The sequence below is a fragment of the Panthera tigris genome, chromosome F3 (assembly GCF_018350195.1).
Source record: "Panthera tigris isolate Pti1 chromosome F3, P.tigris_Pti1_mat1.1, whole genome shotgun sequence".
NCBI classification, from domain to species: domain Eukaryota; kingdom Metazoa; phylum Chordata; class Mammalia; order Carnivora; family Felidae; genus Panthera; species Panthera tigris.
Window position 1 is genome coordinate 7,680,674 of NC_056678.1, and position 7,081 is coordinate 7,687,754.

Consider the following 7,081-nt stretch of genomic DNA (forward strand, 5'->3'; position numbering starts at 1 on the left):
GCCTAAGTGTGCAAGTCCATGGTGATACCTTAGCTACATCAAATAAATTAGTATCTCTCTTCTGTAGAAGGCCTTTTTATTTTATCTTTAACTCTGTTAAACAACTCTAAAAACCAGCTTTCTGCCTACAACCACTTGGACCTGTCTTCCCAAACCAGGTTCTAGTCCCCACACTCTGGTAATGTGTGTTTTTCAATATTGCATTTTCATTTTTATATAATCCTGCCTCATTTGGGAACTGCTTATTCAGCATTTATTCTCTTGATGTTTTTGTGATCATAGTCTTATGTTATTTGTGGTTTCATTAAATTTTATCTACTTTTTAAAAAAAGTTTATTTTGAGGGGCGCCTGGGTGGCTCAGTCGGTTAGGCTTCCGACTTCAACTCAAGTCACGATCTCGCGGTCCGTGAGTTTGAGCCCTGAGTCGGGCTCTGGGCTGATAGCTCAGAGCCTGGAGCCTGCTTCCGATTCTGTCTCCCTCTCTCTCTGTCCCTCCCCCATTCATGCTCTTTCTCTCTCTGTCTCAAAAATAAATAAACGTTAAAAAAAATTTAAAAAAAAGTTTATTTTGAGAGAGAGTGTGAGAGGGCACAAGCAGGGGAGGGGCAGGGAGAGAGGGAGAGAGAGAGAGAGAGAGAGAACCCCAAGCAGACTCAGTGCAGAACCTGATGTGGGGCTTCAACTCATGAACCATGAGATCATGACCTGAGCTGAAATCGAGAGTCAGATGCTTAACGGACTGAGCCACCTGGGTGCCCCAGAGTTTGTCTACTTTTTAATATTGCAAATTCATTTATAGGAGGGGTTATGAGTTCTCAGAATTTTGAAGCCTCACATGCTTATCAAGCTGTAAGTATACCCTCAAACTCAATACATGCTTGTGAAGTTGAATTTAGCAAAGTCAAAGTGTCTCCATGCTAATTTCAGCCAAATGTGTAACCATATTTTCTTTTTTTTTTAATTTTTAAAAATGTTTATTTATTTTTGAGAGAGAGAGACAGAGTTCAAGCCAGAAGGGGCAGAGAGAGAGGGAGACACAGAATCCGAAGCAAGCTCCAGGCTCTGAGCTGTCAGCACAGAGCCCGATGTGGGGCTCGAACCCATGAAGCATGAGATCATGGCCTGAGCCAAAGTTGGACACTTAACTGACTGAGCCACTCAGGTGCCTCAGCCATATTTTATTTCTAGAATATTATCTCCATTTGGGCCATTTTCTCTGATACCTTCCCCCACAGTTCACCCTCCACCTTGTGTACCTGTAGCTGAGTCACAACATTCACCTGTCTGCTTCTCCAGCTAGATCAAGCTTCAATCATTTTAAATCTCATTTTGTTTTATTTATCCTGTGTCTCCATGGCCAAGCACACATCAACTGCCATAAAACAAATGCTTTTGGAAAGAACAGTGTCTTGAGCATAGTTAGGCTAGAAATGCTAAAAGAGGGAAAGGGAAGATATTTAATGTGCCCCATCCATCCTGGTATATCAATTTAATAGTTTTTTTATAGCTTGAAACCAATCAATCAGGTTGACATGTTGACAGGCAGTCCTGGTTTATGACAGATTAACTAATTCTGCATCTATTATTTATATTCTGCCTACCTTGAAAAAAAGCCATTAGTAAAAAACAAAGACCAGAAAAATAACATCATGAAGAGAAGGGCAAAGAGCTGGAGCCACATAATAGGAAAGGAGACGCACATCATTGGCCTAGAAAACCTAACACCAATGAAAGCTCCAGCAACGGAGCAGAAAAATGAGCTCTGAGCTTTATGCATTTCCTTGTTAGGAACTGAATAATGTACGTCTTACCTTCAAAAGACACCGTGTAATGCACATAAAGTGAACAATAGGAGTTTGGACAAGCCCTGAGATGGTACACACCACCTTATATTTGTTTAACTGATTTACTACAAAAAGAAATTATTCTGATTGTCAGGAATATAAGATCAAGGAGTCAGCGAATTTCTCCTTAGCATGAGGAACAAATGGAAACCGTCAGAGGTATCCAAATAGCTTTACAACATTTACTAATTTGATATTGATGGACTCAATGACAATGGTTCTTTTTAAAAAATGTTTATTTAAAAAAATATATTTATTTTGGGAGGGAAGGGGCGAGAGAGAGAGGGACACAGGATCTGAAGAGGGCTCTGTGCTGACAGCAGAGAGCCCGATATGGGGCTCAAACTCATAAACCATGAGATCATGACGTGACCCGAAGTTGGACACCTAACTGACTGAGCCACCCAGGCACCCCTCAATAACAATGGTTCTTAAAAAGAACAAAAAGTAAAAGACAGCCATGACCACTACCAGTGTAGAATAAAAAGATAGGAAACCACACAGAATCCATCCTTTATGGGTGCTCAAATGCAATAAATACATATCATTCTCACATCCTTTCATTTAAGGTGAGATTTCAGTTTTATGAATCTAAGGATGAGTTAGAATTATGGTGCGGCTTACATTATCATTAGATGCTTCCTCTTTTACTGTTGAGTTGGACGTACTTTATATAGAATACCATGATACATGAAAAACTGTCTTAGGAAATCATGGTGATTTTGAAATATTAATTCACAGTTTGAAGGCTGTGGGCATGAAGGCCACATGAAATGAGAATTTAAGCGACTGTCTGATTGATTTAATCTGTCCACACTGAGTTAGGATAATTCAGATTTTTTTTTTCCTATCAGAAGCTTTTATATTTTTTTAATGTTTATTTGTTTTTGAGAGAGAGAGAGAGAGAGAGAGAGAGAGACAAAGTGCAAGCACAGGAGGGGCAGAGAGAGAGGGAAACACAGAATCTGAAGCAGGCTTCAGGCTCTGAGCTGTCAGCACAGAGCCCAACACGGGGCTTGAACTCATGAACCTCAAGATCATGACCTGAGTCGATGTTGGATGCTTCACTGACTGAGCCCCCTAGGTGCCCCTACCAGAATCTTTTAGTTGTACTAAGTGTCCAGTTAATTATTTCAACCATTCTCTCTCTCTCTCTCTTTTTTCTCAGTAAAGACATTGGCTAATTCTTTGTGACACAGACAATAAGATGTATTGATGTGATGGATCTGTCCAATGATCACTGCAAAATCCAACCTTGTAATTAAACCACAGCAACCCAACAGATCCAGTTAGGCAGAGCAGTTTGATTAAGTACCCACTGTTGGTTGGTGGTCCACCGAGCCGGCACTGGAACCAGGGTTTCTGACTCTTAGAAATATTCCAGTGCTATTGGATTTGGTTCTTCTTGTGAGAGTAAAATGGCAGCCTCTGGGTCACAGTAGAAACCCACTCCACTAGGGTCTCATCCTGGGGGCTTTGCCACTTCTGCCGCTACTCATCAGCTCTCCAGCTTACTGTGGGGCTTTCATCCTGGTGGAGATCAAGGAGCCCACACAAGGCCAGGCAGGTTTCTGCTGTGAAAAGGCATTGAAAGTCAGTGGAGCCACATTGGGCGTCAGCCATACCATTGCCTCTTGTTAATTCTGTCTCTTGGGCAAGCTGGTTTTCCTGGGTCTTTGTTTCCTCATATGTAACATGGGATGGTTATTCTTACTTTGCAGGGCTTTTGCGATAAACAAATGATAGACTTAATCCCATTCATGATGGACCACCATGATGACCAACGCATAACAGATACTCAACCAGATAGTTTTTGTTGTTGTTGTTGTTTGTTTGTTTGTTTGTTTATTTATTTATTTATTTTAAAAGTAGGCTTCACACCCAGCATGGAGCCCAGTGTAGGGTTTGAACTCATAGTCCTGAGATCAAGAATTGAGCTGACATCAAGAGTTGGACACTTAACTGACTGAGACACCCAGGTGTCCCACGGCAGATACTTAAAAAATGAGAATTTAATCTAAATTAAGTTTGTATGTAGAAAAACCACTTTGTTAATAACTTATGACAGGATTTAAAAATTCTCATTGTCAGGGGCGCCTGGGTGGCTCAGTCGGTTAAGTGTCCGACTTTCAGTTTTGGCTCAGGTCATGATCTCATGGTTTTGTGGGTTTGTGCCCTGCATCGGGCTCTGTGCTGACAGTGCAGAGCCTGCTTGAGATTCTCTCTCTCCCTCTCTCTACCCTTCCCCCCCTCCCCCACTCTGTCTCTGTCTCTCTCAAAATAAATAAACTAATTAAACTTAAAAAAAATTCTCATTGTCATTTCACAACTAATCAATAATACATGACTAAAGAAAATAGTATAACGTAAAAGACCCCTCTCAGGGAGTAATATATTATATAATTGTTTGTACATCCTTTCAGGAAACCATTTAAATCTAAGACTACTTTAATTTTGTTTTAAGGGATTTATTTTATTCAAATTTTCACAGAAATAATCTTATAATTAACATATGTATTTATAAAAAGTAATGCTGTCTAGTGCTCCTTGGTATTTACCCAAAGGAATTGAAAACTAATGTCCACACAAAAATCTGAACATGGGTGTTTGTAACTACTTTATTCATAATTGCCTAAACTTGGAAGCAACCAGCATGCCCTTCTGTAGGTGAAGAAATAAATAAACTGGGGTACATCCAGACAATGAAATATTATGCAGGGCTAAAAAGAAATGAGGCATCAAGCCATGAAAAGACAGGAAGGAATCTTAAGTGTATATTACTAAGTAAAAGAATACAACCTGCAAAGTCAACATACTGTATGATTCCACTTGTATGACATTCTGGAAAAGGCAAAACTTTGGAGACAGGAAAAAGATCAGTGGTGGCTATAGGTGTGGAGGCTGGCGGGGAGTGGGGAGAGGTGACTAGGCAGAACACAGGGCATTTTTAGGGCCATGAACGTACTCCATTATGACAATATAATGACACATGCATGTCGTCACACATTTGTCCAAACCCACAGGATGTACAACACCAAGAGTGAACCCCAACATACACTATGGACTTTGGATGATTATGATGTGTCAGGGCAGGCTCACCAGTTATAACAAATGTAACACTCTGACGTGTGATGTTGATAATGGGGGGATCTATACATGTGTGGGGGTGGGGATATAAAGGAAATCTCTGTATTTTCCTTTCAATTTTGAGGTGAACCTCAAACATCTGTGAAAAATAAAGTGTTACAAAAAAGTAACACTGTCTTAAGCTGCTGGATCTACTTCTTGACAACAAAGAACAGAGGAATTTCTTGGGTCAATGTTTTAATATGGTCTTGTCTCGTATGAGGAGAATCATGCAGGACATAAAATACACTGCCAAAGAAGGTCTAATTATTGAAATGTTTTATTCATCAGTAATAAACCTTTAAGAAAGTCTGGTACTACTTAATAAAAGTAAACACATGAAAAATAAAGTGTGTAAGTACTGAGAAGTATTCGAGATTTTTTTGACATGACGTTTATTAGACACACGGCTTTGGGCAGGTCTTGAGGCCAACGTCCATGAGTTTCTTCCTTTTGAAAAATGGAGATGGTAGCAAATATCAAGACTATTTTCAGATAATTTTTGCATAAGGTAGTGCTAAAGGGCTATGAAAACATGCTATCATTGTAAATATTGTGCAAATGTAAGGTATTATTATTATTATCATTATCATTATTATTATGAAAGGCTTTAAGAAATACTCCCAGAGCTTCTGGATACTCTTGGTCAACTCTGGCCAAAGGTTTTACACTCTTGCAAAATGTCTTATTCAGACAATGTTAACAGTTTTTGGTCAGTGGCATCTGTAGACTTTCAGCTTGAAATCACCAGATACTGACAGCTCATATATGTTTTACCTGAAATTTTTATATAGTTTGAAAGTATTGTGTAAAATACCAATAGCAACTTAGGTAAAGTATTTTCAAACTTTTATTATTTTATTTTATTTTTTTAGAGGGTGGGGAGGAGCAGAGGGAGAGAAGAGAGAGAATCCCAAGCAGGCCCCATGCCCAACACGGAGCCCGATGGTGCTTGATCCCACAGCCGACCATGAGATCATGACCTGAGCCTAAACCAAGAGTTAGGATGCTCAACCAACTGAGCCACCCAGGCACCCCTAAGTACAGTATTCCTAGAATAAATATAAACATTAATGAGATGCAATTTTGTGGCTGAGTGCAATTTCTATGATTAATGATAAGCAATCAAGATTAAGGAAGGGATATAACTGCCAATGAAAATGACGAAGGGTGGTTGTAAAGAACATTCCTGTGTCTGAACGCTCTAAGAACAGTAACATAGCCCTGTGTAGTTCATATGGTGTTTTCTCATGTATTATATCAGTTCATCCCTGTAGCAATCATTTGAGGTAGCAAAGGTTATTCTGCATTTAGCAGATGAACTTGAAGGCTATTGAAGTCAAATGAAAACCCGGAAAGTCACAGTTTAGTGATTAAAGGAACTGGTACTAAAACCAAGGTATTTTAATGTTAAGTCCAGTACCCTTGAAGGCAAAGACACAAAAAACATGTGAATGGGGGCGCCTGGGTGGCTCAGTCGGTTGAGTGTCCGACTTCGGCTCAGGTCACGATCTCGCGGTCCATGAGTTCAAGCCCCGCGTCGGGCTCTGGGCTGATGGCTCAGAGCCTGGAGCCTACTTCCGATTCTGTGTCTCCCTCTCTCTCTGCCCCTCCCCCGTTCATGCTCTGTCTCTCTCTGTCTCAAAAATAAATAAACGTTAAAAAAAATTAAAAAAAAAAACAAAGAAACAAAAAAAAAAAACCACAAAAACATGTGAATGTAAGCATAGGAAAGGGTCAGGGATGGCCCCAGTTGGCAAGAAGCCAGGACTAGCAGGATGGATAATGCATAGGACCTCAGCTGCATTCAGACCGTGTAAGGGTTGTGAACATGGACAGGGAAAAAGTGCCAAGGGAGTTAATTTATAGAGTCAATGATACCTATACATTTTGATAATATTTTTGGTGCAAGATTCACATATTGTAATTGACCATCTTCAGAAATAGTATTTGTCTTTTAATTGAGCTCAGTTTCATATAAAACATGATTTTGAAGGTCAATGAGCAAGTCCCATATGACTGCCATAAACAATGAACCTGAACAAGTATCTAAGACAGAAATAAAATCGTGAATGTAATTTCACTCAGGTTTATTTGAACTTGTTGTGTC

The 7,081-nt window shown here is 39.7% G+C and overlaps 1 long non-coding RNA gene across 1 annotated transcript; it reads right to left on the bottom strand.

The window, feature by feature from the left end:
* Positions 1–3,129: 3,129 nt before the first annotated feature.
* LOC122235982 lies at positions 3,130–4,756 on the bottom strand. Its single transcript, XR_006214169.1, has 2 exons — positions 4,645–4,756; positions 3,130–3,419 (listed from the first exon to the last, which is right to left on the bottom strand). It is a non-coding gene; the product is annotated as an uncharacterized LOC122235982 (long non-coding RNA).
* Positions 4,757–7,081: the final 2,325 nt, after the last annotated feature.